Source organism: Eupeodes corollae, chromosome 3, assembly GCF_945859685.1.
Source record: "Eupeodes corollae chromosome 3, idEupCoro1.1, whole genome shotgun sequence".
NCBI classification, from domain to species: Eukaryota; Metazoa; Arthropoda; class Insecta; order Diptera; family Syrphidae; genus Eupeodes; species Eupeodes corollae.
Window position 1 is genome coordinate 138,442,536 of NC_079149.1, and position 23,786 is coordinate 138,466,321.

Consider the following 23,786-nt stretch of genomic DNA (forward strand, 5'->3'; position numbering starts at 1 on the left):
CGACAATGTGAATGGTCAGCTGTCTTCAGTTGTTGGATTTTATATGAATATCGGAGTAGATCCAAAATCAAAATGCGCCATAATGTACCGTAAAATATGCCTTAATTCTGAGAATTTCGAGGAATTGATCCACTTCGGTAACCAATCCAGTCTCCTCAAATTTCTTCACTATTTTCCCGAATCACCATTTTTGCCAGGATTAAAATTTTTGAAGTAGGTTTAAACACTTTGTATGCGTTGTCAGGCTTTCAACCGACAAAAAAAATTGTTTAGCAACTTAGTGCGACAGATGTCGAATTCCAGCCCTATACTTTTGAAAGCGCAAAATGGATAAGCCTTTAGAAGTTATTATCGCTTGGCTTGTTAAATGATAAAAACTTAGAAATTTATCAATTATCAATTGCTAGTTGATATTCAAAATACGATCCATCTCGGGCATTAACATAAGTTGAAGCGTGTTATATTATTTTACTGTGTACCTTTGACTAGATAAAAAAACTCCATAAAGCTTAAACATACATCTGTTAGTAAAGCTTCCTCGAACTGTGTTAAAATTAAGTCATTTCCAGCTTTGCACTATAACCGCGCTCAAAAAAAAAAACACCTTACGAACCTTAAACACAAACGAGCGCAGGCAAGCAGAAGATCCATAGCTAAGTTTCTCGATGTTATAAATGGCTAGAACATTAATTACCATACCAACATAACACACCAGCTGCAAGGAGTGAGATATATTGCAAGATATTTTCAAAAAACTTCCACCCCCTCAAAAATAATAATAAAGAAAAAAACCTACAAGAAGAATTCGGCACCCGTACCAAACCAAACCAAACCAAGCCAAACCTTACTAAAACCCATCAACCCTCGAAGCGAAAAATGGTGAACTTTATTTTTCTCTTGCAATTATGGAAATTTCTCTTAATTGGTTAATTAGAAGAAAAGCACTCCATTATCATGTTATGATGGTTCACTGATGGTGCTGGTGGTGGTGGTGATGTTGGGTGGGATGAAATTCTCAAAGTATGATAATTTCATTCCATTAATTTTCATTGTATAAGATGTTTGTGTATCCAACACCATTTCGTATCCGCATCCGCATCAACAGCAGCTTCCCACCCAAAAGTGTTCTATAGTATAATGTATATACTACGCCTCGAAGGACCTCCTCATCCTCTCGTATTCTCTGCTTTTTACTCTCCTTATTCATCTAGCTTCTTATACGAGCTAGAGAACTATATACTATGAAGTATTTCATTAATGTAATGTACGTTAATTAAAAGTTGGCACATAAGTTATTTATTGAAGACCTGTTTGCTCTCGATGAAGCTCTTCGGGTGAGTGAATATGATTCAACAGCTCTATAGTTTAATGTGAAATGTGAATATAGATAGGTCATAGTCATAGTCCATGTGAATGAATAGATTTTATGTCCTTCCACAAATATTCATCAATGGTGTTGGTGTATCTAAGGGATACCAAACGTGTACTCGAAGGCTATATGTGGTGATTCATCAAATTTATTATTCGTGAACTTTTGCCCCATAGAAAATGGTTTGAGTGCTGTTCAATAATAAAAAAGGACCATTATTGAGCCACAACAAGGACATATGATGTATGTTTTGGATATTTTTTCTTTCCAGTATGTTGAACGATTTTTGTTTTAATACCGCTGCAGCCCGAATCTGATGGGCGAAACTTTAATCCTTTGAACGAACAAAATGGTATACGTTTATTTGCAAAAAAGGATATATAACTAAATACACAACACACTTCCTTCGTGCTTTCCCAATTGAGGTGAATGGCATTGATCCTATTCAGATATTTCTGTAAATTTATCGAGTCTAGCACTACAGCATCAGGGCTGCTGTGCCCACTTTGTTGTGGAATATTTCTGCGGCCTGCAAAGAGCTTTTTAGGAACAAACAAAAAATAAACTTTTGTCATAGACGAACTTGGTTTTTATTTTTGATTATTATATTTTCAACAAGGACTAAAAATGACTTTATATGCAAATATACAAAAAAAATTGTTTACTGTTCTATGTTATATGCGAAAAATATAAATGTCGTTTGGTTGAATAGTTTCCATTGAACCGTAAATAACATTTTAGTTGATCACTTAATGCTTTTAGATGGAAAAATCGAAACATATGCATTTGTGTGGTACATTTTAATAATTCTCCAAAGGAAAAAACACAACATTAAATTGAGGTACTTAACATTATTTACTCGTATCAAACTTGTGTGCTTCGAGGTTTGATTTATTGATAATTTTTTGTTCAAATTCTACGAACAACTCATAGTTTCGAACATTATTTTTCGTATGAATTTGGTTTATTGAAAAAAAAAAGTGGATACGATGCTACCCATACACTGATAATTTTCCATTCCTGCCCATTCGTCGATATTTCTTGAATTTTTAGGAAATAATTAAAGCTTCATGCGTTTTGAGTACGATACAAAATTTTGAAGTACTCGTATATCTTATTTTGTTCTGAAAATACTAGAATCGATAGCCATCTTTTTCAGTTTTAGTTCTTTTAGTTTTTATAAAAAAAAAGTTTTCAAAATTAAAACCAATATTTTGCTAATTTTTAGAAATATTTTGTTTGGGTTTTATGTGACAAAAATTTTCTATTCAGTTTTTTGATTGATTTTGAATGTATACCTATTTTACTGGAGTCACTAAAGAGTTATTGATTTGAGAGATATTTGGGGTGAACCAAAATGTTCAATTTCTGCAAATTATTTCAGTAAAAAAAAATCCACTCTATATTTTTGAAAATTCTTTCTGAATATTTTGATATTTATTATCAAGCCGTTCTCGCCAAAATAAATTGTATCGTAAACGACAAATCAAAAGCTTACTGCGGGTCCTTGAAACAACTTTATTACACATATTTTGCGGCATCTCAGCCATAACTTAAGACGTGATGGTTTTTGAGTGCTCAAGAGTTAAAGGTTTATCTGTATAAACACTGTCTTTCGCGTAGCCCTTCGAAAAAAATTCCAGCGGTGCCAAATCGCATGACACGGTTATGTAAAATACAGTCTTCTCTTAAATCACAATATGTGGCTACAGATATCTCTCTAAGAACCTATGATTTGGATTTTAGGGACCTTCACTCAAGAGGATATAAATACTCTTATAATGATTAAAGACAGTGTGAGAAATTAGAAAGGGCGGATAGGATTAGAAAAGAGATACTGATACACATTGGTTTTGAATATCTGCACATTATAATGAGTAGAAAATATTGAGTCTGGTAAAGCACAATACATTCGTGTAGTGCGACTAAAGAAAGAATATCTGTACCTACTATGACCAATATTGGGTTTAAGGGTAATCTGATGAGCATTCCTAGAAGAAAGGGTATTACTGTTAAATTTTCAGAGAGGAGGAATGCAACTGGTTATTTCATTAGAGCATTTCTTACAAAAGTAAAATAAAATAATGGAAACATGAAACCTTACAACGGTGATCGAGAGATGTAAAAGTTTCACTTAGAAAACAGTCACCTATCATTTTTATAGCTCTCTTTTGGATTCTGTGTAAGAGTCTTAAGTGGGTTATAAAACCAACACCTGCCCAGATATGGGAATTCTACTTAAGCTTCGGTCAAATATTGGCTTTATAACTTATAGCCAGATGCAAAGGGGTATAAATCTTTTTGCATCGTCGGAGAAAACCAAAACACTTACTTGTTTGGCAATGTCAAATATGACAAAGATGACAAAGGGTCGAGAAATAAATAATCATTATAAATAAAAAAAAATAGGCGTAATAATACATTATATTAAGTGTTTAAAATAACATGGTTAATTAATTCGAAAAAAACAAAAGTATATTATTTTTCAAAGTGTATCGGTTTATATGAAAATTGAAATCAATATGATTTGAAATGAGATTAGTTTCTCTAACACAGCGAGTTAAAGGTTTATTACAAGCATAGTTTACCCTTTGTTCCTTTTCTCGGAGTAAGCAACGTTCTCTTATTTGACGCGAGGGAGCATACAAATCTATCAACGATAAAAGGAAAGGGCATTTGATGTGATGCGACAAAATGTCCTTCTATTTTTAAGTGACTGAGTTCCAAGAAGTCACTTGAAAATAGAAGTGACTTCTTGGAAATTTCGATTTTCCAACCTAATTTCTGAATTATAAACCTGGTATATTTCTTTTTTGATTATTTCAATTCTATTTGAATAAATATTGTAGTAAGGATTCCAAATTACACAAGAGTATTCTAAGTTTTATCTAACATAGGAGTAAAAAAGTGTTCTAGAATTTAAGAAGATACATATAAGCCAGGTCGTTGAAAAATATTAAAAAAAAGAAGGGGACCAAGATGGCTTCCTTGCCGGACACCCGGGAGAACAATAATTGGACTAGAGAGCACTTGATCAATACAAACGAATTGTACACTGCCCCTTAGATAGGACTCCAACCATTTCAACATATTTGAGTGAAAACCAAATTGTTTCAGTTTTTAAATGACAATAGTATGACTAACTCTATCAAAAGCTTTCGCAATATCAGTATATCAGTATATAACATCAAATTGGTAGCCTTCTTCCAGTTTATTTAAAACGAAATCGGGAAAGATAGAAAGATTAGTGATAGTGGATCTTCCTGCAATAAAGCCATGTTGAAAAGGTGAAATATGCTTCTTAAGGAGAAATGTCAACTTTTCACATATAATTTTCACAAGAGTTTCGGTATACTTGATAATTTACAAATAGGACGGTAACATCCTGCTTAGGACTATCTTTATGAATTGGAGAAAGAAATGATTTTTTTTCCCAAGAGAGGCATTGAAAATGAAATAAAGGGGCTCAGATATAGCAAGTGCACATTTCTTCAAAATAATTGGTGGAATTTCATCAGGGCCTTGCTTGCAATAGTTATTTAAATTCAAAAGACCTTCTTCGATTTCCGAAATATTAATTTCTAACCGTCCTATGTCAACCTTATAACTATAATTAGATAATTCGGCTATTCTTGATGGATCTGAACTAGATTTTGAATAATTTGATTCGAAGTACCTAATGTGCAAACGAATTACACATATTTGAAAGATCCGAAAATGTAGAACCCAGGTAGTTCATACTGCTAGGAATACCATTTGACATTTTTTTACTATTAATAAATGACCAAAAACATTTTCCATTAGTTTTTATGTTGGATTCAATCGATAAAATGTAATTTTTATATAGAAATTTGTTAAGAACATCGAATTCTCGCGCTCCCGAATATAATTATTTTTTAAATCGATATTATTTTCACAAGTGCGTATCCTTTTGTAACCCTTGTTTTTTTATTACTTAAGTTACAAAGCATCTTGTTAAACCAAAGAGGCTTTGTGTTTTTATTAATTTTTACTTTTGGGACATGCATATTAATTGCCGCTTTCAAATTATCAATAGAGAAATTATAAAAATCAAACAAATTGATAGAATTATAATTTAAGCACCACGGAATACCCGACAAATAACTTGCAATGCCTGTGTAGTTAGCTTTTGCGTATTTATATTTAAATTTATTACAATTTGTGCTTTTAAAATAATTATAGAATGAAAAATTTACATTTAGAGCTAAAAGGTGAACAGAGTTAGGAAAAATAGGATAAAGTGATTTATCAACAGATATATTTAATTCTCTATCACCAAAAATAAGATCAAGAATACGATTTAAATTCTTCTTAATTAAGTTGGATCAAGTCATAACTTGCAAAAGAATCATTACTTCACATTCAAAATCTGTGTTAAGATTAAATGGTAACAGTTGTTGTTCTTCGGGATCAAAAACCCATATACGACATTCGTAAGATTAAAATCTCCAACAAAAATTACAATTATTTACATGCATTTTATACAAATCAAATGAGCTTCTGGATGGAATATAACTTACAAATAGGTTAATTTAATTTACTGGTTTCTAAAAAATCCTATTTAAAGAAAAATTAAATTTTAAATAATTGCAACAAATCGAATTTGAAAATTTAAGACAAAACACACAATATTATATTTATATAATAATTGTATTTTGAATTTTCAATTTCATTGGTATTAAAAAAAAAACAACCAAATTCGCATTATTAAATGTGGTTGTTTCATTATAATTTAAATGTGGTTGATATTATCATATCGTATGTGTTCTAATCATCATGACAGTTACTTTTTCCTATAGTATCTATAAAATGCAAATGAAATGTGGTAAAATTTACATAATGGAAAAATAATGAATTATCATTTATAAATAAATACACTAATTAAATTCTAATAGTTAAATTCAATGCAAATGTTTTCGACAGTTTTTAAACTTTCAGCGCCATCAATAACTGATTATATTTACATACGTTCGTCGCCGTTGTCCTTCTATGAAATAAACAAGTATTTAATTTAAAATATTCGTTTACCTATAGTTTTTAAGCATTCCTTTAAAATAAATAAGTAAAATAAAAAAACGCGTTTTTGGAATAAGAGATATTTTAGAATAGGGTGCCACTTATAACTTTGCTAAGGAAGTATTCTTACATTCTTTAAACATTGACGAATTAACTTTTTTATTTCTTTGTTTTACAGGTAAGGGTGATCCTGGCAAAATGTGGTTTTTACTAACGAGAATATCCAAAAAATCGATTAAAATAAATTAATTGCATTAAAATCATATTCTTTCGCCTGAATTCGATGCTTCCTAACGATGATGGAAGGAAAAAACGAACACAACAATTTTAATTTCATGCAATAGATATGAGTTTAAAACAATACTACACAAAGTATTTTGTTGTTGTTAGTCCCTAAGGACTACGGTATAATCAGAACAAGAAACCATAAAAAAAGATTGATGACTTTAAGACGAAGCAAAACAGCCATTCGCTCCTTCCATCAAGGATATTCCCTTATTCGCGGTCACAAAACAGAACAAAATAAAAGCGCAAGCAATTTGGCAATGCAATCTAACCAACCATAACAGTTAAATATAACAAGAAGAAGAAGAAAAAGAAGAAGCTGAGAAGAACAACACAGAAAAACGAAGAAGAAAAATGAAACTTAATGCATTTTTCCTCTGACGGGACACTTCTATTTATTTCACCTTTTCCACTCTCAGTCGAAGGATTCTCTGTTTAAAATGAAATGAATTTTTAATGCATCCATTTGTTTGGCTGAGGTAAAAATGTGGACTTAGATATATGGAAGGATACTTCTTTTGGACTCGTTTCCTTGCAGGTTGTTCTAATGGTGGTGTGAAGCTTTGCTCTGTGCAGGTGCTCGTTCTGGTTCTGGTCCTGGTGGTGCTAGGTACTCTGCTGACTTACTTCGCATTCCTTCCTCAGCCAGTCAGTTACGACTACGATGATGACGATGAACAAATAATATAAAGCGGAGAATCAGAAAGTTGCCGTAAGGAAAAAAGAATGGAAAACGAAAACAACAGTCTTGCATTCTTGGCCAAGTTCATGCAACATTAATGCCATTAAGGGCGTTAAGACAATAGAAAAATGAGAACCCTTTATTTTGCGGCACCTGTTGGATGTTTATGCAGATTGTGTGCTTTGGTTTTATGGGACCAGAAAAAAGAAGAACTATATGTGAGTATAGGTGCAGTGTCACACTGAGTCCGGTTAATGCCCGGATGACGTTTTGATGACATATACTAAAATTAAAATTTTATTTTTCTTTTTTTAAAAGTTGAGTTCTTTTTCATTTGCAACACAAAAATTTAGACAAAATAGGAGTACGAGTATATTTAATTCATATAAGATTTAGTTGAACTTAATAATGGCCTTTGGTAAACATTTGGTCCTTCGAGCCGGATGTATATAGTTCACGTGAGATAAAGAAAGTTTTTAATTTAAGTAGGGACATTTCCCATCTAATTACTTAACCCCGGCCAAGTATGAAGTTTGTCCATTTCGTTTAAAGAATTTTCTCCTTCTTTCTATTTTTTCAACACGTCCTTTATTTTTAAAGTAGAATAAAACGGAAACAATTTTTTTTAAAGTGACATACAATTTAGTCGAATTTATTCGAATGTCCAATAAATTTATCATTATTATTAAAATATAATTTGTGGCATATGACTGAATGTCTGGTTCAAACGTAGTCTCAGGTGGAAGTTCAATTTGTCGATGATTTTTTTTTTTCAACATTTGTGGCCGAATATCGGCAATAACGGAGCAAATATTGTCCCAAACTAGCGACTTCACATACCCGCACAAAAAACAGTCAAATAAATTTGCATCGCACGTTATTAGAGCCCAATTCACGGGTCCGTAAAGTTTTCTTCAACTGTGATGAATAGTGACACAAGCTCTGTGGCATTTTGTTGTCTTGTTAAAACCATAGATCTTGCACATCATATTTGTTCAATTGATGAACGGAGAAGTCACTGATTATGGTATTATCTGACCATTATCTTTATTAAAGTAGTACTGACCCATTACTAAGCTAACCCTTAAAGCACACGAAACAGTCTAACAACCGTTTCCTGACCTTTACTCAACATTTGGTCCTTCGAGCCGGATGAATATAGTTCATGAAAAAATTAGAGAGATTATTATTGAGGTTGTAGAATTTCCTCATCTTATTATAAAATTGACCAAAGATTTCCTTTAATTCATGTTTGTTCCTAAGACGACCCAATTCACGACATTTTGTTTACCTCATCGTTAAGCCAGAATTGTTTTATTAAAAACGTATGCATATGGTTACTTTGTTGAATCGGTCTTCCATTATACAAATACGTAGATATTAATGGATAAGGTTAGTAAACAACTATAAATTATTCACCTCTAAGGGTAACAATGATAAATTTATGGTCAAAGCAATTACAATAGAACAAGCAGGTAAATAGTGTAATTAATTGCTTTGCTGTATATGCGGTTATTTTAATAAACACTGCAACAACAACCACAATATTTGGTGCATCACATAGCCTTTACCATAACAACACTCACCACAAACGATTCAGTTTACTCATCAGACCTTAAATAAACTTGATTTATTTATTTGATGAAGGGTTTAAAATAAAAGGAGCCGATCCTTTCCACATTGGATTTGATATCCTTCTCCACATAATGTGTTATAAGATATTTGGGAGTTAAAAAGTAATGCCAAATTCTACAGAAAGAAAACATGAAATGCATAAATTTCCCATACTGTCAGAAAAAGGCACGTTTTGGCAATTTTATTTTATTATTAACAAAAATGATTCCTCTGGGCAAAATTAAGTCAGTATAACACAAAGCACTGAAAATAAAAAGGAGTAATTTTTGCTGTGAAAATTACAACATGAACCAAAAAAATCCAAGAATATTTTTTCAATACTGTAGAATGCGAACCAACGGAGGAAAATATATACGATGGGAAATTATTTTCAACTACACGCACTTCTTACGCACAAATTATAATTTTATGATACACAACAAACATTATAGGGATTACCATATTTTTATGAAATTTTTGGGCTCTGTAGGTTAACCATGGTAAGGTTGATGTCTGAAAAAAAGAGTCTTTCGGATTTAGATGAACATTATTTGTTTTCCTCTTTGAGCATATTAAAATAAGAAATGTATTTTAAGGATAATCTGATTTCACGCGTTATTTCCAGAACAACATTATATTCAGTTTTATCACTTGGAATGAAAATATTATTTACATTAATGCCATATGGCATTATTTTTACAGGAATTTTATTTATTTTATGTGTGTACCTACGTTATTTTGCATGGATAAACCTTTTGAAGATTTGGGGTTCTTATAATTTAGTAAGATTTTGCAAAGGGTATTTTTTAAGTTGGCAACACTATTTTTTAACTGGCAGCCATTTTTTCAACTGTCAAATGTCAGCTTTGATATTTCAATTCATAAATAGACCGACGTCTGAACAACGCTACAAAATTTTGCGAATTTATTTTGAAAATCCTGGTTCAGTTCGAAATACGTATTGTGTTAATTTTCTTTAGCAAAAAATGTTCCAAAATCTTTTGGGTGTTATGACGTTGCTTAAGTTTTAGCGTTACGACATTGAAAGTTTGTTTTTGTTCCTTAAATTATTTTATGATTTTTGTTTTAAGTCGTTGGGTTATAACACATCAGAAACGATAGAAATTATTATTGTCCTTATGCCAAAAATAAATGTCACAAAGCCCAAACAATTTCCCAAAACCCAAAATTGAAAAATTTTAAAATTCTTTTAGGCAAATTGACAACTAACAATTTAGGCATTCTTTTATTTAAGATTCATTTGGGAGTTACGCCATTCGTTTTGGTTCGTATGGCGATTTTTGCTAACTTTTTGGGTTTTGTAACCAATTTTGGACTTAATAATATTTTACGATTTGGGCGTTAAGTTAGTGCGTGCTTGGAAATAAAACCAACTTTCAAAATTTACCTTATTGCACTTTACAAAACACTTTACTCTCTAACAAAATGAAATAACACCAAACCGTTTTGAGAAATAAGACCAACTTACTTTTACGGTAAGGTATCCAACCCCCCTTCTTGGGCACACTATAGAATTTGGAGTAGTTAGGACGTTGAAAGTATTCAAAGTTTTTTTTTTACATTAATGATAAAACTCGCCAGTTTTGTTTAAGTGTAATAAAAATTGTTTAAAAATTGGCTTTTTTAACATTTTACAAAATTGAAATAAGGGCAACTTTTGAAAACTGGTCGTATTTAACTTTGCTTTATTTCACGGCATGGCGAAAAAATCTAACGCTTTGTAAGAGCTTTGGTTTTACAAAAGACAGCGCAAGATGTCACAGTTAATTTCAAGTTACGAGCTTACGGGTCAAGAAATTGCCTTCAAAATCGCGTGAGTAAACACTGCTTCATAGTCTACGTCGAAATGACCGAGATTGACCACTTGGAGTAAAATATTCGCCACGTTATTAGCGATATACTACCAATATTTTTGTAAAGAGTTATCGAAAATTGGACCCCCCTATTTTTTTTTTTGAATAGGCCAAATTTTTTATTTAAGGGGCTTCGAAAAGTATGGAAGTAATAATTTGTACTTAAGATGTTTTTTTGACGAGATTTTCGGAACCTTAACACGGTCGAAGTGAAGAAGTTTTTTTTCAATTTAATTGAAAGTTAACAACAATGTTTTGCAGATTTTCTAGAGATTTTCAAACGAACAATGTTAAGATTTAAGTAGGGTTTATTCATATAAGAAAAACCATTTTTCAAAAAATGTGTCCATATATGAAGAACGTTCTTAATTTTCATATTTTTTTCGTAAAGTTTTCGATGTACATTTTAATATGGCAATTTTGAGATTATAATCAAACATGATATTACGATAATAGCAAAGTCAAAAAAAGTGTGTCCCGCGATTCCGTCTGGTTTTTTTGTCTGTCTGTCCAAGCTCCTACAGCTTAAAACAATGAGTCGATTGAGTTCAAACTTGGAAGTCAAGGTTTTGAGCAGACGAACAATTTTTTGGGTCAAAAACGAAAATTCGAATTTTCTCAAAAACACCGATAGTTTTTTTTTAATTTTCTTTAAAATTTTATTTCTTAACTTTACTTCTTTTAATAAGAAAATTTATTTTTGTATTGCTCCAGAAAGGTACCGCTCATAGAACCGTTATTTCGTTTTTCAATTTTCAATTTTCTCAGCAACTTATGAACCGATTTCAATATTTTTTTTGGAATAAGCTCTTATATTGCTTTGACAATCTTTGATTATCAAAAGTGCAATTTTGTATTGTTTGAATGTTTAAAAAAGTATTGAATTTTTTTCTTCAAAATTCTATATCTCAAAAACGGGTCAACATTTTTTTACGAAATTCAAATGCAGAGCGTATATTTACAATCACTAAACAACTTCATACCAAAAATATTTGAAGAACAAAATTGTATATATACAAAATTAATTTAAAAAAAAGAGTTTTTTAATTTATAAAATGGCATTTAAATTTTTGAAGAAAAACTTATTTTTCAGGGAAAATTTTGAATCTTAAATTAGTTTTTTCTTTAAATTATTTTACATGTACTAAATGTAATTTGTTTAACCAACAATCAATTTTGAAGTGGCTATCAAGAAGTATTAGTTTGGTACCTTTGCATATATTATTTTCAAATATCATTTTTTAAGAATAAGGGCCAGAAAGAGTATATGAATTTTCTATTAGAATAACTTGTTCAACGCATATACATTTTACCTATATGGGTATTACTTACAACCTTTACAACTAATGCTTTAGTGTCATTTCTTAACTAAAATAGAAAACGCACAAGTGCCTGACTGTAAACAACACATGAATAGCAATTTCTTGTACCTGTTCGTATGCTTGTTTTTTTTTTTTAACTTTAACGAGCAAATTAAACTGAACTTAATAACTCCATGTTTAAGTTGAACGTTTGATATAAAAAAGAATGTGATTGTACTGTAGTAAGCACCTTCTACCACCAATAACATTCCTTCATTATTATCATAAAACATGTCTTTATTAATTTATCTATCTGCATAAAACTGAGAACGCCAATGAACTATTCTTTATTCGTCTTAGACACCTGCCTAACTACACAACCAATAGGCGGTCGCTTTTCAATTTAAACATACATGTTCTGCCTCTTTCTTATCTTCAGATAATTTATTTTCCATCCTAGTTCTTCTAATATGAAATTAAAATAAAGCTTTCCAAAGGAAAAAGCTTTGAACGAAATAGTTGAATACACAAACAATTGTTTTCCTTAAGTATGCTTACAAGTACCTTTTCATCTTCGAGGAGAAATGTCCTAGGATGAGTTGTGTCTTTTTTGACAAATCAAGTGTCATTTGTATCTTTAAACTTATTGTACAGGTATAATTTTAAATCTTATGTAGGTACTTTTTTAAACAAAACTCTTTGCATACAGTAGCAAGTTCGTGCGATCCCGTCGTGCATTTTAATTTGGTTAGTTTAAGTCCTTTTTTAAGCTCATATTAAAGTCGTTATCAGTTAGTGAAATATTTTGGTTAAAAAAAACACACTTCTTGCCAAATTTTTTATATTTCCTTAAATTGTTTTTATTTACAAATATGAAAAAACATTTTAACTAGCCAAGAGGTATTTTCTTGAATATAAGTGTTGCACGAATTTAATTTAAATTGAAAACCTCCACAAGCCAAAAAAAAACCACACGATAATTTCTTCCTGAAAGTTCCCATTTCATTTAAACTCAAAATTAATTTACATTGTTACTTTCTTTTGTTTAATTTATAAATACACATAATATAAAATAAATATAAAAATATCCATATGATATTTTTTTTTCAGAATTAATTTAAAAATTTAACCTTATTCCAATGTGCCCGGTGCTGAAGTAAACATCCTTTGTTTCATATATGGTTTCCGGCTGATCAACTTTCTGCATGTTGAATGCTGCTGATCATAGCCGATTGAAGACTGTTGATTTAATTTGTATTCAATAAACTTATTTTGAATACGAATTAAAATAAATAAGGTTTAAATAAAAGAATATTGAAAAAGATACGGGGGTAAAAATTAAAAGAAAATCTGTCACCACAAACGTAATTTCGACGTCTTTCAGGAAAAAAGCTTAATCGGAAAAAGCGCTGAGAGAAAATGTATACAAATTATTTGCAAGGATATCAACAGGATGGGGATTTGGACGTGTGTATATATTTATTTATAAATATTGATGATTATCCTCACATGAGTATTAATAGTTTTCACTCAAACAAATATTTTTAGGAACAAAAAGTTTGTATTTACTTTGTAAGGAGATAAGCCTTTTTGCTTTTCACTGCTGTATTCCAGATATTTAAGGACAGTACCAGGCATAAAAATCAAAGTAAATTAAATAAGAAGAAGTAAAAAACCAACAAGCCGGATTTCTTTATTCACATTTCAAACATTAAAGTTTTATTGGAAAAACACTCGCACCCCAAACAAAAAGTATGGCATTTTAATTTATTAATTTTTCTGTCAGATTTAAGGAAAGTCATGAAATATAAAATAATACTTTGAAGACTTTTACAGCCTTCAGCTGCAAATTTTATTTCTTGACATAATTTTAATTAAAATCAAAAAGTATATAAAACCTTAGCAAAAATGCCGACACAAATGATTTGTCATTATTAAGAGTTTCATTTTGTTTTTCATGAAAACTTTAAAAAAAATTTCACCACCAAACCAAAATAAAAAGCAATAAATTTCAATTCCAATAACATGTTGCCTATACGAACATTCAAAAATATGAAATTGAAAAAATTAAAGGAATAAATTTAATTTATAAGGCAAGGTATTAATTTGTTACGAAAATAGCGAGAGTGAGAATTACTTTGGGAAATGGCGGGAAGCGGTAAGGAAATGTATAATAAAATGTAGATTTTTTTTACCAAATAAGCACCTTACACCTGATGACGAAAAAATGGTTTTGTAAGAAAGATTTGTCTTCATCAATTCGAAAGACTCATCTTTATCGTGGGGCTGCAACGTCGGTGATAACATCCTTCTCTTCTTTTTTCAGTTAATTTTCTTACCCGCTTGCGACGAAGGATGCGGCTAAAAACTCTTGGAGATCTGACCATTGTGCTGCAGAAGTCCAACACTGATAATATTAACATCAGCTTTACAAGATGCAGCAGGAACCGGATCACTTTGCAATAATTCACTCATATAACTTAAATCATTTACATTCGGATGAGTGTGATAATGATGGGATGGATGATGATATTTTAGAAACATCAAAGATTGTCGAAAATCGCTTAGAAGTTAAAACTGTTTCAGCTTTTAATAAAATTTAAAAAAAATAATTAATTAAAAGACATTACTATATTATTATCAACAAAACTTGAAAAATATTCATCTAAAGAACAATGGTAGGTATTTATTGTTGTACTTTCAATAAAAGTCTTGAATTGATATCGTTGTTATTTATTTCTTTATTATTTATTTAATGACATTAAACTAAAAGCAATTTTTATTCTACCAACAAATTCAATGTTTGTCTATTTTTCCATCAGATTATAAAATAATATAAAAGTACTATTTGATACCTTTTAGTTTTTTTTCTCATCCCTGGTCATCCATTGTTTCTTTCCAGAATTAATCTTGCTTAATCTCTAACAAAAATAGCAAAACTAGGCTCCACCCTTTTACAACTGTGAATTTAGTTTCTGTTGTTACTTCTTATCTTTTTTGCTTCAGACTCAGCCATTTTAAAAAATAAAACTGTAAGCCCCAAAGAAAGGAGGAAACGAACGAAAGCAAAACAAATTAGGAAAAAAGCTATGAACGACACGAGCTTGCTAAAAACTCTGAGCGCCTGGTGCATAAAAGAGAACTCAATTGAGAAAATGTATGCTTTCGCCAGCAAATTCTTCTTCTTCCCCTCCACTCTTGATACTGATGATCATCTCTTGTTTTGTTGGGTACATATATCGTTATGTGATCTTTCATTCAACAACAACAAATATGAAAACAAAAAATTACCAGTGGGAAAAATTAACCGTTTAAGGAGGGCGGAGCCTAGTTTGTCTTCCATTCTTTTATGAGATTAACTAATACATACAAGCATGTTGAGTGCACAAGAATATCAAAGAAGCAACAAAATGTGGATACACCTGTTTGAACTCATGAGCGCCTGTTACATGAAAAGAAATTCTATATAAAATCTATTGATCACGACCAACAACAAAAAACTCCAACGAAAAAAGATGATTTTAGGAGGGGCATTCGGGCGATGGTGCTTTTTGTTAGTTTTAAGCAAATAGAACATGAAACCAGCCACCTACTCTGTCAGCATGAGAGCCTGGTGTATTAAGACGAATTTTATCACGTGGATGTTTTTGTATTCCTCCTTTTTTGTCGTCACTGTTTAATTGTTTGAGGAATTATCATTGGGATTTGGAAATACAGAACAGCACATTTCAAATTTGACATCTTCAATAAGAGGAGACATTTTTTCTTCAAGAAATTAATTTTATTATTCCCAATTATGTATTTTTATTCAGTTTCATTGTTTTTATTTTGTTTTAATAATAACATAGTCATAATAACAATTGAATTATTAAAATTTTATAACGAGTCATTTTTCTATATAATATTATTTTGTTTATTTAATACTTATGTATGTATATTTGTAAATTTTATATAAGATGATATTTTTATAGCTTTTATTTTTGCTGATCGTTTTTTATAGTTAAATTTAAAGTTTATTTGTACATGTATCAAGAATCAAAACAGAAATATAAATAATTTTCAACAGAAATAAAAAAAGTTATGCACTTATATTTTATACATGGATTTCTTTGCTTGTTTACATTCAAATTTCTTTTTCTCAAGTACCGATTGAAAAATTACTAGTTTTCAAGACAAAACTACTTAATGTCGTCAAAGCCAGTGACATGATGTTAATATCTTGAGTAACATTTCGGTCCTTTATGACATACGGGTCATTTTATTTGAATCATATACACTGCGGATCTGAATGATAAGCCTCTGGGGTAATGAAAATTGTGTAATGATCTATACTTGATCTTGAGATTATAAAATTTCAGCGGAGCGGTATTATGGTTCTTTCTGACAAATTGATGTGAGGGTTTGTTGTGCAAGGCAGTTATTGTATTATTTATAGTTTTTCAGTGGACGTCTTCTGAAATTAGGTTGGTTTTTGGATGCTGCAAGAAGAATCAATTAAATTCATCGATAAGGATAAACTGAATCCAATAATTCTTACATAAACTGCCATTGGTTGAAAATTCAGAGAGACAAGATTGCCAATTTCCATATCGACATCATAGCTCATTAGAATATTGCCGCCACGATTAAAGATCTCCCAACGTCACTTGAGCACTACCATATCCAATAAAGTTGTAATCTTGAAAAATAAGGAAGAAATGTTGATCGATTTTTTAGAAAGTTCAAAAAAACATGACTACTTTTAACTCACCGCAAATAACAAATTTTATGTTGCAAGCTCTTGACGAATTTTGGGCTGTGTTTCTAAATGTTTGAGAACTTAGAGGATTTCTATACAGTTCCGAGTGGGTTTTTCCAATCATCTCTGCCTGAGACTTGCCTGAGAGATTGTAGAAACCACGTTTTCAATAAGGCCTGATTTTATTATCTGAAAAGAGAAAAAGAAAAAAAAACCAGTGAAACGGAAATTCTCAAAGTCAAGCCGATTAAATTCTTAATAAGCTACAGTCTTTTGCATATTCCAAGATGTACCTATTTCTCAATTGTACACCCAACCACTTTCAAATTATTCTGAAAGTCTTTCAAAACAATCAGTGAAACAGAAATAGTCAAAGTTAAACTGATCTGACTCTTATTAAACTACAGTCTTTTAAAAATTCTAAGATGTACAAATTACTCTGTTGTAATTGTAACCACTTCCCTATTATTTTAAAAGTCTTTCAAAAAGTCACAAGAAGTCATGAACAATCGTTAGATTATCAAATTCATACACGACACGACCAATTTCTGGTGTTAGAAGATACGGAATATGATTAGAAGGTTCTCTGGTAGGAAAGTTATTGGATGCTCTTTAATTCAACTTTTTTTAAATTATAACTTGTAGAAAAAACACAATTAGTCTTATTTGATTAAAAAACTGTCTAAAAAGAATCGAAATTAACAGGTGTTTCTTCAGAAGATATAATTTGTGACATGTTTACCCTTAAAATACTTGCAGTTCTTTTAATATCACCATCATTTGGTTTCAGACGCGAACGTGGACGCTTTTGTTCACATAATATGCATGCATAACATCACAACAGAGTAGCATCACCAAAAGCAGATTTTCTAGCTGTTTTATTCATTTGATGTGGTGTTTCATGTGGTTGAGCAGGTCCCACCCAGGCGAATTGTATGCCAAACGTTTCCGAATCAACCGAGCAGCAAACCAAGCCGCCCATCTGCTTCCTAAGCTGTTTCAAGCCAGCGCTGTATGTTGCGCGCTGGTTGCTGCATCGCATCGGTGGTGGTATAGACGGGGACGAACGGACAGACGACACGATATGGCAGCCGCTACTGGTTGGCATGCTATACAAGAGCAAGTTAACATGTTTTGAGGCCAATTTGCAATTTCCCAAGCCACCCAAAAACACTACAAAAATACTGTTCGTATAAACCAGCATCATGCTGAAGCAGATCATGGCCCTATTCATACGTTACACATAGAAAACAAAATTTAAATTCTCTACCAAAAATGTTGTATCGTTTAGTCCTGTGAATTGCGGCACTTCTATGCGCTTCCAATCCCCCCTCTTCGAGTTCCTTCCGCAAACCAGCCAATGTTGGAATGGAAACCCATGTAATATAGAGCTTTTCCGTGCTAATATTTGAAAAATAATTTGTTCTGCATAACCAACAACTACCATACACACTACATACCTCCGGATTCGTCCTGAAAACAGGCAGGCTGGTGGGGCAGGACAGACATATGTGAGTACGACGCCAAAAGAGTGTAATCCATCATATGTGCGGAGTTGTTTGCATTCCTAATGACTGCTGGCAAATAGGTACACTCCTTCCACCCAGTAGACAACAATGCATTCCGGAAGAATGCAAAAATCCCGGGTTTTCTAACAATGAATATAACAAAGGATAAAAATGGGAATTCAGTGAGGATTGTGAGCTGAAGCTGATGTTGATGCTGATGCTGATGCTCATATCTATAATAACTCCTGAATCCTTATATTTTCTGGAGCTCTCTTCTGTACATTGTTGTGAACTATTTTTTGGCCCTCTTTTGGTGGCTTGGTTGGGTTATAAATGTAGTACTATACTTTAATAAAGGCAGGCATATGTTTTGTGCTCGTCGCATATACGATACTTACTCTGCTCCACTCCTTTCCACTCCAGGACTCTATGCATTGACATGACATCCCGTCAAGTCTAGAATATGCTTCAATTTTTTTTTTAACATACATATTTTAATATTACTATTGGGTGCTCTAAAGATGGATGTTTTGTGGGACTTTGAGGGGGGGAGTATAACAAAAAGGATAAAAGCACCAAGCCTGATGTGCTCTATGTTCTGTGCTCCTTTGTGTTCCGTGATGCAAAAGGGGTAGGAAAAAAGTATATTTGTAAAATAACTGATTTCTGAGCTGTAACGTCATCATTTGGTTTATCTGAATGGGTATTTCCTTTCAAAGAATACACACAGCACAGTAGAAGGATATTCTTTTTCCTTTAGGGGAAAGGAATGTCTATTATGAACCAGAACAATTCGCAACACAAGAAGAATGTTAAATTTATGTTTATTTGAATTGTGGCCCAGATTGTTACATGCCTATACCTAAACGTATACTTTCCATATGCCTCCCTAACGAGACACGAACGATGCTGACGAGCGAGACGTTTATTTGAACTTTCTCAGTCAGTTGTAACTTATCTGGGTAAATTATAAATATATTCTTATTTCTTATTTCTTTTACTTATATGTATATTATACGAGCTTGGAAAATTTTAGGGGTTAATTTAATTTGTCAAATTGTTCAAGTTTTGAATTTTAAATTAAATTAGGTACATACTGAACATGATACAGAAAAGAAAAGACGAAACGAAATACTGATTGTAACAAGGAATTGATACTCTTTCTGTGCGTTTTAAATTTCCTTTCGTTATGTTGAAAAAGGACTTATATATGTTTTCCAAAAGTATATTCAAACAAAGTTTTATCACGCCAAAATGTTGTTGAAAATAAAGATTGACATTTGATTTCCAACAATGTCTCAGCATGACAGAATATTGAATCGTTAACCATTGAACAATTCTTTTTTTTTACTAATGTATGTACATTTTTACCACTTTAATTTCCCAAAATATTAAGATCATATGAAAAACTATTAAAATGTTGCATGCTTGAAATATTGCTGCGAGTTTTTGAATTGAAAATGTTGACAATTTTCGATGGTTCATAGTTTCTAGAATCTATATAAATCCATCTTTTTAAGAGGTAATGTCCTCTATATCCAAAGTCTCTATAGACATCAAGCATTTAGAAAGGAGTTTCAGCATTGAATTCAAAACAAAATAGTGAAAATTATCGTTAATTTTAATATGTCAGAACATGGTAATCTTATTCATGAATTATTCAACATGAATAAAGTAAAGAAGAAAAACTGAAACGACACATTCATCACGTTTTTGAAATCTATTAAAATGTTTCAAAAACAAATTACAATTACAAAACAAAAACAAATGCAATTGAAAAATACAAACCGTTTTGAAATTTCTATTCAGAGAGGTTTGGCAATTTGTCATGAATCTTCTAAAGATATAACAACGCTTCCAAATTGTTAAAATGAGTTGCTAAATGAGTTTGGTGACAACTTATATCAAAAACGGTCCTGGTCATGGACTTACCACCTCTCTGTTAATTTTCTATGGGGCTATGTTAAGTCATCTGCTTACTTTGACCAAAAACTTTCTAAACACTAAAAGCCAATATTTAAGCCACTATTGACGTCGTCTGGTCATATCTATGAAAAATGTATGTTAGCTGCAGCTGACATACGCCACAAATTATGTTTCAAAAATGAATACCATAAAATTATCACGCCATTAAAAAAGGCATTGGCCCTGCCCCTGTTAACCAAACATACTTCACTTCACAGCTTTTCACTTGTAATTTGCAAATTACGTTTCACTAAAAGCAAATTTGCAAAGCTAAAAATCTTTTTTGAAAAGTAAACATTTTTGTTATTTTGCTAAGTATTTGTTCTTTTTGTTTTATAAAACAATAAAGTTTGCAAATTATATTTTAAAATTTTGAAAAGTTATTGAATTTAATGAAAGAGAAATTTTCCTTTGCAAACGAGAGTTTTTTTGAAAAGTTGTCAAAAACGTATACAAATAAAATGCACGACTGGGTCGCACGAACTTGCTCCTGTATGCAAAGAGTCTGTTTAAAAAAGTACTTATATGAGATTTAAAAATATACCTGTAAAATAAGTTTGGCTTCATAGATATAAATGCCATTTGAATTGTCAAAAAAACCGCACGATCTTTGTATATGAAAACCATAGTAGGTACTCTCATAAGCATAAACTATTAGGGCGACCAGATGCCGAGTCGTTGGCCTGGCGTTAATATCGAATGTGGAGAAATTCAGCGGGAGCGAGAGAAAAATATTATTCCTATTCCCGTAAGCAGCCAGCAGAATAAGGGAGATAATTAATTTTCGACCCAAAAAGTCAACACAATTTCCTTCATTTTATTTGAGTCTATCCTCGTATATGTTTTCACATAAAGAGCTTCCATATGAAGGTTGATGAATTTGTTTTTGTTTTATTTATATCAACGCACTTTATATAACAAACAAAATGGCTTAATATTGTATCTAATAAAGGGATGAAACAAACTTTTGCATGCTTACGTCAGTGCTTAGGATCTTTTACCGAATTTGTTTTTATTTACATTCATAAGTCTTGTTTTACTTGTGTACGATCTTTGTATATGAAAAATGGTTTCTATTACCTATAAAGCTACAATGCGATTCATATAGATTCAACTTGTTCCTTAAAAGCTTTTTTCCTTTAGATAGCTTTATTGTAATTTCATATTAGAAGAACCAGGATGGAAAATAAATAAGATAAGAAAGAGGCAGACCATGAATGTTTAAATTGTAAGGCGATCGCCTATTGGTTGTGTAGTTAGGTAGCAGGTAGATGTCTAAAACGACCATAGAATAGTTCACTTGGCGTGCTTAGCTTTATGCAGATAGATAGATAAGGACATGTTTATGATGATAATGAAGCAATTCTATTGGTGGCTAGAAGGTACATACTACATTCCTTCTTAAGTTTTCAGCGCAAACATGGAGTTATTACGTTCAGTCTATTTTTTTCACTAAAGTTTTAAAAAACAAGCATACGAACAATAACAAGAAATTGCTGTTCATGTGTTGTTTACAGTCAGGCTCTTGTGCGTTTTGGATTTTAGTTAAGAAGTGACACGTAAGCAGTAGTTGTAGGGGTTGTACTTTTCTTTAACTAGTACTAAGTATTTATTCTTTTATATAGGCGAAGGCAAGTAAAATATGTGTTAAACAACCTTATTCGTAAAGAATAATATTTTAAAATCATATATACAAAGTTACCAAGATAATACTTCTTGATAGACTCTTTAAAATAGATTTTTGATTGAATATATCATATAAATGTGTACCAAATGCATTAAATTGGATGAAAGATAGGAATGTAATTACAATTTTGTCAAAATATAAAAATAATTTAAAAAATAATATTTTAAGATTCAAAATTTTACCTGAAAAATAAGTTTGTCCTCAAAAATTTAAATGCCATTTTATAAATACAAAAACCGTTGATTTTTTAAATTTTTATTTTGAAAATCGTTAGAGCGGTTTTTTTTTAAATTAGTTTTTTATATATAAAATTTTCCAATTTTGTTCTAAAAATATTTTTGGAATGCAGTTGTTTAGTGATTGTAAATATACGTCTTACGTTTAAATTTCGTAAAAAATTGTTGACCCGTTTTTGAGATATAGAGTTTTAAAAAATAAAAATTAAATATTTTTTAAAAAATCCAAACAATTAAAAATTGCATTTTTGTTAATCAAATATTGTTAAGGCAATATAGGAGCTTATTCAGAAAAAAAATTATTAAAATCAGTTCACAAGTTGCTGAGAAAATTAAAAAACAAAATAACGGTTCTATGAGCGGTACCTTTCCTGAGCAATACAAAAATATGGGTTTCTTATAAAACGAAGCTAAGTTAAAAAATAAAATTTTAGAGAAAATTTAAAAAAAATCTATCGGTTTGTTTTTGAGAAAATTCGAATTTTCGGTTTTTGACCAAAAAAAATGTATGGGGGCCACTGTTAGTTTTGATCTTAAAAAAAAAATGAAAAAAAATGCCTAACGCGAATCTGCTCAAAACCTTAACTTCCAAGTTTGAACTCAATCGAACCAATGGTTTAGGCTGTAGGAGCGTGGACAGACAGACAAAACCGACCGGACGGAATCGCGGGACCCACTTTTTTCGACTTCTCTACCATCGTAATATCATGTTTGATTAAAATCTCGAGTTCAAAATTTTGCACGAATGCAAAACTTGCCATATAGTTCCTATATGTCGCAAGTAAAAATCAGTTTTGAAAATGAAGAAGTAAAAAATATTAAGGAAAACATTTCGCACCCATAGAATGAAAGTGACCTAACTCAAAAATTGCAACTTGTGGGATATGAACAAAAAGTCTTCAAAAAAGTGTAATTTTGAGTAATTTTGATTGTATTTCTCACATACAATATTTGAATGAAAGTTAATTATTTGCCAAATTATGTGAGAAATACAATTAAAATTACTCACAACTACACTTTGTTGAAGACTTTTTGGTCATTTCCCACAAGTTGCATTTTTTGAGATAGGTCACTTTCATTCTATGGGTGCGATTTTTTTCTAAATTTTGACAAAATTACTAGGAACATGAATTTTGAATTTAAGGGTTAGGGCATTGATTCATCTTAATTTTAAAAATGTCTTATTTTTAAGAGGTATTTTAATCCATCTCCATTGTAACCATCTTTTAATGGAATTTGGCATAGTAAACAAGAGAGTTTTCGATTGGTAAAAACTACCATCAAACTTGTGTTGTCTAAAATTGAAAATAAACTTCAATTCAATAGCCAAAGAAATATATGTTTAAGTCCCTTACAACACCTTATCAGGCTGGGATTGGAGCCCAATATCACAGAGTTGCATCTATGAACCGAATAAGCAAAGCAATATTATCATTGATGAGTTTCTCTTACACCATTACTGGCCACAAAATTGTTTAGACATAGCCAAG

General features: G+C 31.2%; 1 long non-coding RNA gene across 1 annotated transcript in view; it reads right to left on the reverse strand.

Annotated features, from left to right (window-relative positions):
- Positions 1-16,173: 16,173 nt before the first annotated feature.
- The window catches only part of LOC129951822 (uncharacterized), a 29,042-nt gene continuing 21,429 nt past the window's right edge, over positions 16,174-23,786 (reverse strand). Inside the window, exons 2-4 of the long non-coding RNA XR_008782237.1 lie at positions 16,913-17,089; positions 16,700-16,840; positions 16,174-16,640 (exon numbers count right to left, since the gene is read on the reverse strand). This is a non-coding gene — a long non-coding RNA (uncharacterized LOC129951822). The remainder of the gene's footprint in view (positions 16,641-16,699; positions 16,841-16,912; positions 17,090-23,786) is intronic.